This window comes from Rutidosis leptorrhynchoides, chromosome 4 (assembly GCF_046630445.1).
Source record: "Rutidosis leptorrhynchoides isolate AG116_Rl617_1_P2 chromosome 4, CSIRO_AGI_Rlap_v1, whole genome shotgun sequence".
Lineage (NCBI taxonomy): Eukaryota > Viridiplantae > Streptophyta > Magnoliopsida > Asterales > Asteraceae > Rutidosis > Rutidosis leptorrhynchoides.
This window is the reverse complement of record NC_092336.1, coordinates 44,365,697-44,378,764: the sequence shown is the minus strand read 5'-3', so window position 1 is coordinate 44,378,764 and position 13,068 is coordinate 44,365,697.

Sequence of the window (13,068 nt, the reverse complement as noted above, 5' to 3'; positions counted from 1 at the left end):
AAACTATGTTCTAGTGATTACAAGTTTAAACCTTCGAATAAGATAGCTTTATATGTATGAATCGAATGATGTTATGAACATCATTACTACCTCAAGTTCCTTGGATAAACCTACTGTAAATTACAAAAATAGATCTAGCTTCAAAGGATCCTTGGATGGCTTGAAAGTTCTTGAAGCAGAATCAAGACACGAAACCAATTTCAAGTAAGATTTCCACTCGAAATAAGATTGTTATAGTTATAGAAATTGAATTAAAGTTTGAATATGATTATTACCTTGTATTAGAAATATAACCTACTGTAAGTAACAAAGGTTTCTTGATCTTGGATGATTACTTGGAATGGATTTAGAAAACTTGGAAGTAAACTTGCAATCTTGGAAGTATTCTTGATTTTATGAAACTAGAACTTTTGGAATTTATGAAGAACACTTAGAACTTGAAGATAGAACTTGAAAGAGATCAATTAGATGAAGAAAATTGAAGAATGAAAGTGTTTGTAGGTGTTTTTGGTCGTTGATGTATGGATTAGATATAAAGGATATGTAATTTTGTTTTCATGTAAATAAGTCATGAATGATTACTCATATTTTTGTAATTTTATGAGATATTTCATGCTAGTTGCCAAATTATGGTTCCCACATGTGTTAGGTGACTCAAATAGGCTGGTAAGAGCTGATCATTAGAGTGTATATACCAATAGTACATACATCTAAAAGCTGTGTATTGTACGAGTACGAATACGGGTGCATACGAGTAGAATTGTTGATGAAACTGAACGAGGATGTAATTGTAAGCATTTTTGTTAAGTAGAAGTATTTTGATAAGTGTCTTGAAGTCTTTCAAAAGTGTATGAATACATATTAAAACACTACATGTATATACATTTTAACTGAGTCGTTAAGTCATCGTTAGTCGTTACATGTAAATGTTGTTTTGAAACCTTTAGGTTAACGATCTTGTTGAATGTTGTTAACCCATTGTTTATTATAACAAATGAGATGTTAAATTGTTATATTATCATGATATTATGATATATAATATATCTTAGTATGATATATATACAGTTAAATGCCGTTACAACGATAATCGTTACATATATGTCTCGTTTCGAAATCATTAAGTTAGTAGTCTTATTTTTACATATGTATTTCATTGTTAATACCCTTAATAATATATTTACTTATCATTTAACATAATTAACCAAGTGTATCAATATCTTAATATGATTCATATGTACCTAGTAAGACGTTGTTATAACGATAATCGTTATATATATCGTTTTCGAGTTTCTTAAATTAATAGTCTCATTTTTATGTATATAACTCATTGTTAAAATACCTAATGAGATACATACTTATAATAAAATCATGTTAACTATATATATAACCATATATATGTCATCGTATAGGTTTTACAAGTTTTAACGTTCGTGAATCACCGGTCAACTTGGGTGGTCAATTGTCTATATGAAACCTATTTCAATTAATCAAGTCTTAACAAGTTTGATTGCTTAACATGTTGGAAACACTTAATCATGTAAATAACAATTTCATTTAATATATATATATAAACATGGAAAAGTTCGGGTCACTACAGTTCATAAGATCCATGAACACAGCTGGTGCGTTAGTCAATCCAAACGGCATAACCATAAACTCGTAATGACCATAACGCGTCCTAAAAGCAGTTTTTGGAATATCATCCTCCTTTACTCGCATTTGATGATATCTAGAACATAAATTGATCTTCGAATAAACCGACGAGCCTTGTAGTTGATCAAATAAGTCGTCAATTCTCGGCAGTGGATAACGGTTTTTGATGGTAAGTTTTTTCAACTCTCTGTAGTCAATACACAACTTAAATGTACCATCCTTCTTCTTGACAAACAAAACAGGAGCTCCCCATGGTGATGTGCTTGGTCGAATGAAACCACGTTCTAATAGTTCTTGCAGTTGGCTTTGCAGTTCTTTCATCTCGCTGGGTGCGAGTCTATAAGGAGCACGAGCTATTGGTGCAGCTCCTGGTACAAGATCTATTTGAAATTCAACAGATCGATGTGGAGGTAGTCCCGGTAATTCTTTCGGAAATACATCGGGAAATTCTTTTGCGACGGGAACATCATTGATGCTCTTTTCTTCAGTTTGTACTTTTTCGACGTGTGCTAGAACAGCATAGCAACCTTTTCTTATTAGTTTTTGTGCCTTCAAATTACTAATAAGATGTAGCTTCATGTTGCCCTTTTCTCCGTACACCATTAAGGGTTCTCCTTCTTCTCGTACAATGCGAATTGCATTTTTATAACATACGATCTCTGCTTTCACCTTCTTCAGCCAGTCCATGCCAACTATTACATCAAAACTCCCTAACTCTACTGGTATCAAATCAATCTTAAATATTTCGCTACCCAGTTTAATTTCTCGATTCCGGCATATATTATCTGCTGAAATTAATTTACCGTTTGCTAATTCGAGTAAAAATTTACTATCCAATGGCGTCAATGGACAACTTAATTTAGCACAAAAATCTCTACTCATATAGCTTCTATCCGCACCCGAATCAAATAAAACGTAAGCAGATTTATTGTCAATAAGAAACGTACCCGTAACAAGCTCCGGGTCTTCCTGTGCCTCTGCCGCATTAATATTGAAAACTCTTCCGCGGCCTTGTCTATTCGTGTTCTCCTGGTTCGGGAAATTTCTAATAATGTGGCCCAGTTTTCCACATTTATAACAAACTACATTGGCATAACTTGCTCCGACACTACTTGCTCCGCCATTACTCGTTCCGACACCATTTGTTCCTTTCGTTTTGTTAACTCCTGGTCCGTAGACCTCACACTTCGCCGCGCTATGACCATTTCTTTTACACTTGTTGCAAAATTTGGTGCAGAACCGAGTGATACTTTTCACACCTTTGGCATAGCTGCTTCTGATTGTTGTTGTTGTTGTTGTTGCGGTTGTTATTGTTGTTGGGATGATTGTTGTAGTTGCTGTTGTTGTTGTTGTTGTTGTTGTTGTTGTTGTTGTTGTTGTTGTTGTTGTTGGGCCATTTGTTGTAGTTGCGATTGATATTGCGATTGTTGGGATAATTGTTGCGATTATTATTGTAATTGTTGTTGTTGTTGTATTGGTGATTCTTATCACCGTTTTCCTCCCACTTTCTTTTGACTTGCTTCACATTGGCCTCTTCAGCCGTCTGTTCTTTAATTCTTTCCTCAATCTGGTTCACTAGTTTGTGAGCCATTCTACATGCCTGTTGTATGGAGGCGGGCTCGTGTGAACTTATATCTTCTTGGATTCTTTCCGGTAATCCTTTCACAAACGCGTCGATCTTCTCTTCCTCATCTTCGAACGCTCCCGGACACAATAGGCACAATTCTGTGAATCGTCTTTCGTACGTGGTAATATCAAATCCTTGGGTTCGTAACCCTCTAAGTTCTGTCTTGAGCTTATTGACCTCGGTTCTGGGACGGTACTTCTCGTTCATCAAGTGCTTGAATGCTGACCACGGTAGTGCGTACGCATCATCTTGTCCCACTTGCTCTAGATAAGTATTCCACCATGTTAACGCAGAACCTGTGAAGGTATGCATAGCGTACTTCACTTTGTCCTCTTCAGTACACTTACTTATGGCAAACACCGATTCGACCTTCTTGGTCCACCGTTTCAATCCGATCGGTACTTCGGTTCCATCAAATTCCAAAGGTTTGCAGGCAGTGAATTCTTTGTAGGTGCATCCTTCACGATTTCCTGTACTGCTAGATCCAAGGTTATTGTTGGTGTGTAGCGCAGCCTGTACTGCGGCTATGTTTGAAGCTAGAAAAGTACGGAATTCCTCTTCATTCATATTCACGGTGTGTCGAGTAGTCGGTGCCATTTCCTTCGAAATAGTCAAATGGAACAAGTTAATCATACAGAATATTAAGAGTAGTTAATAGTATTTCGTAGCATAATATGAACTCATTTATAAAAGCTTTTTCTTCATATTAGCGTTTTATAAGTTTAAATTCGGGTAGTACCTACCCGTTAAGTTTATACTTAGTAGCTAATATACAGTTCAACTACTACAATTCTATGTGAAAAACTGATTATAATAATATTTCGCGTTCAAAATTTTATACAATATTTTACAAACTTACAATACCGCTTATTTTACATAAAGCATGAAATATAGCACACAATAACTTTGATACAAGATATTTGTGAAGATAATTCTAGCTTGTACACAAGTCGTTCAGCAAAGACAATAAAGACACGTAATTCATACGTCCAGAAACAAGTCATGCATTCTGGTTTTACAAGGACTACTTCCCATCCTTGGTCTTGTGGAACATAACCGTTATGGCCGTTGATAAGACAGCATGTTGTAACATCGTCAAAGGGACGAGGGTTACGTAATGACCAACAGTCTCGTAATAACCTAAAAACCTCATTTCTTACCCCAATTACCGACTCCGTCACTTGTGAGAACGTTTTGTTTAATAGTTGTAGTCCGATGTTCTTATTCTCATTTTGGTGAGAAGCGAACATTACTAATCCGTAAGCATAACATGCTTCTTTATGTTGCATGTTAGCCGCTTTTTCTAAATCACGAAGTCCAATATTCGGATATATTGAGTCAAAATAATTTCTTAACCCATTGCGTAAAATATCATTTGGGTTCCCCGCAATATATGCGTCAAAGTAAACACATCGTAACTTATGGATTTCCCAATGTGATATCCCCCATCTTTCGAACGAAAGTCTCTTATAAACCAAGACATTCTTGGAACGTTCTTCGAATGTCTTACAAACTGATTTTGCCGTAAATAGTTGTGCCGAAGAATTCTGACCGACTCTAGACAAGATTTCATCAATCATGTCTCCGGGTAGGTCTCTTAAAATATTGGGTTGTCTATCCATTTTGTGTTTTTATACTGTAAAATAGACAAGAGTTAGATTCATAAAAAAAATACTTATTAATACAAGCAATTTTTACATATATCATAAAGCATAAGCACACTATATTACATATATTACACCACACGAATACAACTATCTTATTCCGACTCGCTCGTTTCTTCTTCTTCGGTTTTGGTTCGTTTTGCCAAGTTTCTAGGGATATATGATGTTCCCCTAATACGAGCTGTCGTTTTCCACAACGGTTTAGAAAAACCTGGTGGTTTAGAGGTTCCCGGGTCATTGTTACAAATTAAGGGCTTCGGGGATTGACGATACATATAAAGTTCATCGGGGTTGGAATTAGATTTCTCTATTTTTATACCTTTTCCCTTATTATTTTCTTTTGCCTTTTTAAATTCAGTTGGGGTAATTTCTATAACATCATCGGAATTCTCGTCGGAATCCGATTCATCGGAGAATTGGTAATCCTCCCAATATTTTGCTTCCTTGGCGGAAACACCATTGACCATAATTAACCTTGGTCGATTGGTTGAGGATTTTTTTTTACTTAACCGTTTTATTATTTCCCCCACCGATTCTATTTCCTCCTCCGGTTCCTCCTCTTCCGGTTCTGATTCTTCTTCCGGTTCTGATTCTTCTTCCGGTTCTTCTTCGGGAACTTGTGAATCAGTCCAATATATATTCGACTCTTCGTTATTATTAGGTGAGTCAATGGGATTTGTGCTAGAGGTAGACATCTATCACACAATATCAAAAACGTTAAGAGATTAATATATACATGTTAATAATATATAGTTTCCAACAAAAATGTTAAGCAATCATTTTTAAAGAAAACACGGTCGAAGTCCAGACTCACTAATGCATCCTAACAAACTCGATAAGACACACTAATGCAAATTTTCTGGTTCTCTAAGACCAACGCTCGGATACCAACTGAAATGTCCCGTTCTTATTGATTAAAAACGTTCCATATTAATTGATTTCGTTGCGAGGTTTTGACCTCTATATGAGACGTTTTTCAAAGACTGCATTCATTTTTAAAACCAACCATAACCTTTATTTCATAAATAAAGGTTTAAAAAGCTTTACGTAGATTATCAAATAATGATAATCTAAAATATCCTGTTTACACACGACCATTATATAATGGTTTACAATACAAATATGTTACATCGAAATCAGTTTCTTGAATGCAGTTTTTACACAATATCATACAAACATGGACTCCAAATATTGTCCTTATTTTAGTATGCAACAGCAGAAGCTCTTAGTATTCACCTGATAATAAACATGCTTTAAATGTCAACAAAAATGTTGGTGAGTTATAGGTTTAACCTATATATATCAAATCGTAACAATAGACCACAAGATTTCATATTTCAATACACATCCCATACATAGAGATAAAAATCATTCATATGGTGAACACCTGGTAACCAACATTAACAAGATGCGTATATAAGAATATCCCCATCATTCCGGGACACCCTTCGGATATGATATAAATTTCGAAGTACTAAAGCATCCGGTACTTTGGATGGGGTTTGTTAGGCCCAATAGATCTATCTTTAGGATTCGCGTCAATTAGGGTGTCTGTTCCCTAATTCTTAGATTACCAGACTTAATAAAAAGGGGCATATTCGATTTCGATAATTCAACCATAGAATGTAGTTTCACGTACTTGTGTCTATTTTGTAAATCATTTATAAAACCTGCATGTATTCTCATCCCAAAAATATTAGATTTTAAAAGTGGGACTATAACTCACTTTCACAGATTTTTACTTCGTCGGAAAGTAAGACTTGGCCACTGGTTGATTCACGAACCTATAACAATATATACATATATATCAAAGTATGTTCAAAATATATTTACAACACTTTTAATATATTTTGATGTTTTAAGTTTATTAAGTCAGCTGTCCTCGTTAGTAACGTACAACAAGTTGTCCACAGTTAGATGTACAGAAATAAATAGATAAATATTATCTTGAATCAATCCACGACCCAGTGTATACGTATCTCAGTATTGATCACAACTCAAACTATATATATTTTGGAATCAACCTCAACCCTGTATAGCTAACTCCAACATTCACATATAGAGTGTCTATGGTTGTTCTGAAATATATATAGATGTGTCGAAATGATAGGTCGAAATATTGTATACGTGTCTATGGTATCTCAAGATTACATAATATATAATACAAGTTGATTAAGTTATGGTTGGAATAGATTTGTTACCAATTTTCACGTAGCTAAAATGAGAAAAATTATCCAATCTTGTTGTACCCATAACTTCTTCATTTTAAATCCGTTTTGAGTGAATCAAATTGCTATGGTTTCATATTGAACTCTATTTTATGAATCTAAACAGAAAAGTATAGGTTTATAGTCGGAAAAATAAGTTACAAGTCATTTTTGTAAAGGTAGTCATTTCAGTCGAAAGAACGACGTCTAGATGACCATTTTAGAAAACATACTTCCACTTTGAGTTTAACCATAATTTTTGGATATAGTTTCATGTTAATAATAGAAATCATTTTCCCAAAATAACAACTTTTAAATCAAAGTTTATCATAGTTTTTAATTAACTAACCCAAAACAGCCCGCGGTGTTAGTACGACGGCGAAATCCGGTTTTACGGTGTTTTTCGTGTTTCCAGGTTTTAAATCATTAAGTTAGCATATCATATAGATATACAACATGTGTTTAGTTGATTTTAAAATTCAAGTTAGAAGGATTAACTTTTATTTGCGAACAAGTTTAGAATTAACTAAACTATGTTCTAGTGATTACAAGTTTAAACCTTCGAATAAGATAGCTTTATATGTATGAATCGAATGATGTTATGAACATCATTACTACCTCAAGTTCCTTGGATAAACCTACTGGAAATGATAAAAATAGATCTAGCTTCAAAGGATCCTTGGATGGCTTGAAAGTTCTTGAAGCAGTATCATGACACGAAAACAATTTCAAGTAAGATTTTCACTCGAAATAAGATTGTTATAGTTATAGAAATTGAATTAAAGTTTGAATATGATTATTACCTTGTATTAGAAAGATAACCTACTGTAAGTAACAAAGGTTTCTTGATCTTGGATGATTACTTGGAATGGATTTAGAAAACTTGGAAGTAAACTTGCAATCTTGGAAGTATTCTTGATTTTATGAAACTAGAACTTTTGGAATTTATGAAGAACACTTAGAACTTGAAGATAGAACTTGAGAGAGATCAATTAGATGAAGAAAATTGAAGAATGAAAGTGTTTGTAGGTGTTTTTGGTCGTTGGTGTATGGATTAGATATAAAGGATATGTAATTTTGTTTTCATGTAAATAAGTCATGAATGATTACTCATATTTTTGTAATTTTATGAGATATTTCATGCTAGTTGCCAAATGATGGTTCCCACATGTGTTAGGTGACTCACATGGTCTGCTAAGAGCTGATCATTGGAGTGTATATACCAATAGTACATACATCTAAAAGCTGTGTATTGTACGAGTACGAATACGGGTGCATACGAGTAGAATTGTTGATGAAACTGAACGAGGATGTAATTGTAAGCATTTTTGTTAAGTAGAAGTATTTTGATAAGTGTATTGAAGTCTTTCAAAAGTGTATGAATACATATTAAAACACTACATGTATATACATTTTAACTGAGTCGTTAAGTCATCGTTAGTCGTTACATGTAAATGTTGTTTTGAAACCTTTAGGTTAACGATCTTGTTGAATGTTGTTAACCCATTATTTATTATAACAAATGAGATGTTAAATTGTTATATTATCATGATATTATGATATATAATATATCTTAGTATGATATATATACAGTTAAATGTCGTTACAACGATAATCGTTACATATATGTCTCGTTTCGAAATCATTAAGTTAGTAGTCTTATTTTTACATATGTATTTCATTGTTAATACACTTAATAATATATTTACTTATCATTTAACATAATTAACCAAGTGTATCAATATCTTAATATGATTCATATGTACCTAGTAAGACGTTGTTATAACGATAATCGTTATATATATCGTTTTCGAGTTTCTTAAATTAATAGTCTCATTTTTATGTATATAACTCATTGTTAAAATACCTAATGAGATACATACTTATAATAAAATCATGTTAACTATATATATAACCATATATATGTCATCGTATATTTTTTACAAGTTTTAACGTTCGTGAATCACCGGTCAACTTGGGTGGTCAATTGTCTATATGAAACCTATTTCAATTAATCAAGTCTTAACAAGTTTGATTGCTTAACATGTTGGAAACACTTAATCATGTAAATAACAATTTCATTTAATATATATATATAAACATGGAAAAGTTCGGGTCACTACAATCATGACTAACAATAAAAATGTTTTCATGACGTATATGTGTTGATAAATAGAGTTTTATCACCATTGAATAATATGGATAAAACAATCTGATTATTCGAAGCGTATGAGAGAAGTTATCGTAATAAAGTGAAATGAGGGAATAGAGATTCATCTTAACTTTTGACATATTAACGATTGATTTCCGGAATTTAAGGAATAGAAAATCTTCATAATCTAAATAAGATTTGATTCTTTGGAAATTAAAGAGATTAAGATCTTCTTTAATTAAATGCGTAATCTGCCTCGATTGCTATGTCTGATATTTTACTATAAATTGACCTCTTCCGTTTCATTTATTTTCACCACTCCTATAATCTTCGTCCTTATTTAATACTTCTTAATAGATTGTGAAAATGCTTCATCCAGTTCTGATTCTTGATATACTCCTAACTTTCATATCTATCATTCTTCTTTTTCATCTGCCGCCGGAGGAATCTATTCACTTTTACTATACTCTTGGCTTTATAGTGTTTTTAGTTCTCCCGTGTCTGTACGTTGCAGTACTTATTGATATACATGGTTTGTAATTTATGTGTTTTTATTGGGCTTTATATTCTCCGTTATATTTCGAAGCTTCATGCTTTCGTTCTCTCTTCCCGCCTTCAAGTCAAGCGAATAATGGTCAAGAATTCGTAGGTATTAAGTTTCAGATGAACATAACTAATGTTCTAAGAAAGAAATGGCAATAGCACGATCTTGATTTGTCAAATTACCAGAATATCCGGAAAAGACCGAATCATCAAGAAATATTTTTTCTTGATATATTTAGAGATTATATAGAATGAGAGAGTTATTTAACATGGTTCATGATGATGGTGGGATCTGTGAACCTTTATCACGTTCCATTAGAAACTCAGCATGACTTACTGTAATATAATCACGTTGATCAAGTGTCATTATATTATATTAATTCATGCTTCAGTTCCCAACACTACTTCAAAAACATTCATATTTTCGAATTTTTCAGATTTTTGAAACTAAAATAGTTTCTTTTATGATGTAACACAGATAGCGCGAAGAGATGAATGATTTCAGATAAGAATAGTTATGAAAATATCTTCAGAAATATCGAGGGTATTTATAATGAAGGATACGATAATATCTTAGAATTTCTAATATTAACGGATGGTGAAGAAGATTTGTCTGTGAAGGTTTAGAGTCAGGAGCAAGGTATTCGTTAATGACTTCAGCAGACATTGAATCATTTGGATTCTTTGAATATAGAGTTTGGTCCTTGTATTTGTCCTTTGTCTCCTTCACGGTCTGTTAAATCTGTTTTCCAGTTCTAAACCTTCTCTTTTTCTCAGCTTTACCACCATACCATTCTTTATCATCAAACTTTTGACTGTTAACATTGTTTACAGTTTTTGCTGCTTCATCAGCATTTTTCCAAAATTCGGAGGACTAGTTTCACAGTTTGGGGTGTTTTTCAGAAACTTCACATTCGAAGTATGTAAGTCTAGAAGATAGATGTTATCTTTATATAACTGTTGTCATAGAAAATACTGCGAGATTCAAAATATTGATTGCTAATTCCCGGTAGTTGGTATGGCAATTACCGTTACAAGATGTGGATGAGCACATGATAGGGTTTCAATGAGTATAATGATTTCTCGGAAGGTCAAGGATAAATGAAGTTGTTGATAAATTTACTGCTAATGTGGTGGAACATGAAAGGTTCCCCAGTAACAATGATGAAGGGGTAATCGTTATAATAAGGCTTATTCGAATGAACAATTGAAGGTGATTTGCTGGAGTGGTGACAAAACTGTCTATTTTGAAAAAGGATTGAAAAGTTATTTTAGCTAATAAATGCCAAAGGGTCTGACACGGATACGTGTTAAACTATGACTTTGATTTTGAGGATTTTTCAGGTTCAAGACTGCGGTAACATGTGGTTGGATCATCATCTCGATGATTCATTATTTGAAGTGTCTTTAGGAATTTCGAGGAATTTGAACATAGATTGTAATCATTAATATTCATATGATGTTCTAGGAATTTGAATGATACAAATACTTTTCTGGGTTCTATGATGTTCTAGCACAGTTTTGAAGTCAAAGTATAGCTTCGAAAGATGTAGGAATCTAAGAATGATGTCTTTTGTTAAATCTTGACTTGGATTTTGATTTGTCAAAATCAAAATATGTAATTAAATTTGAATGAGGATGGTTGCTTTGATTTTTATAAAAGTATATATATTGTTGTGAAAGTAGTGAGTATAGTTGAGGATTTGTTGAATCAGAATCGAAGAATGTAACATATTAATTATGAATTTATATATCTCTCAGGTATTACCTACCCGTTAAAATATTCTCACCATTAACAGTTTGTACAAAAGAATTTTTTAAATTACAATCTTTATGAAAATATACATACATATATATTTTCCTTAGATGTAATCATGGATTTAATGAGTTAACATAATATTAATCTCATCTGGTTTTCGACTAGGACTAGAATATATAATCTCTAAAACTTTTAGAAACTACGTATTTTCTGCAGAATATTTCTTCGATGAAGTTATGAATCAATACTTCATCGTTTGTTGTTGTTGGTATTCCTTGGTATCTATGGTGCGTATGATGTTGATGTTCGAGGTACAGATTGTGATGTTGAGGTGTGGGAAGCGGATGTTGTTGGTGGTGGTGGTAATGATACTGTTGGTGTTGATGATGGTGGTACTGTTGATGCCGATGATGCTGCTGGTGTTTGTGGTATTGAGGCTTGCGATGTGGATGTTGCTGGTGGTACTGGTTATGCTGCTGGTGCTGCTGCTGGTGTTTGTAATCTATGTAACATATTCTCCAAAGCCACTACCCGAGCGCGAAGCTCGTTGACTTCTTCTATTATACCAGGATGATCGGTGGTTCGGACGATCGGATAAATAAGATTTATAATATGGGATAGTATATAATCATGATGAGATACTCTGGAAATGAGAGAGAAAATAGTATTACGAATAGGTTTGCCGGTAAGTGCTTCAGGTTCTTCGCCAAGAGGTAAATGTGGTGGATGGAAGGGATCACCTTCTTCTTGTCTCCAATGATTAAGTAGGCTACGAACCCATCCCCAATTCATCCAGAACATGTGATGGCTGATTGGTTGATCCATTTCGGCAACACTTTCTTCAGAGTTCATGTGAATATCCATATCGGAATAGCTGTCAGAATTTAAAGAATTTGAACTAGATACGGGATCCATCTTGTATAATTAGATAGATGATTTTTGATATGAAATAGATTATAGAATTTAGATTGGTACTCTTCAATACATAATTTACATATGTATATATAATACCAAAATTTCGTAAATTACGGAGAAATTTTCGGAAGATGGCAGTCAAAGTTTACTTTAACAGATACGCTAAGATATGAATTTTGTCTATACACTATTCATGCAATCAATGCAGTAAAACGTGTCTAGACTAGGAATGATAAGCAGGTAACTTCCGACAAGAAATGATAAGCAAAACTTTTGACATGCAGACACGGTCGAAGTCCAGACTTACTAATGCATCTTAACAACTATCAGTTAGACACACTCATGCAAAACCTGGTTCGCTAGGACCAACGCTCTGATACCAACTGTGACGATTGCTCCAAATCCATATGGACGAATGAAATGTCCCGTTCTTATTGATTAAAAACGTTCCATATTAATTGATTTCGTTGCGAGGTTTTGACCTCTATATGAGACGTTTTTCAAAGACTGCATTCATTTTTAAAACAAACCATAACCTTTATTTCATA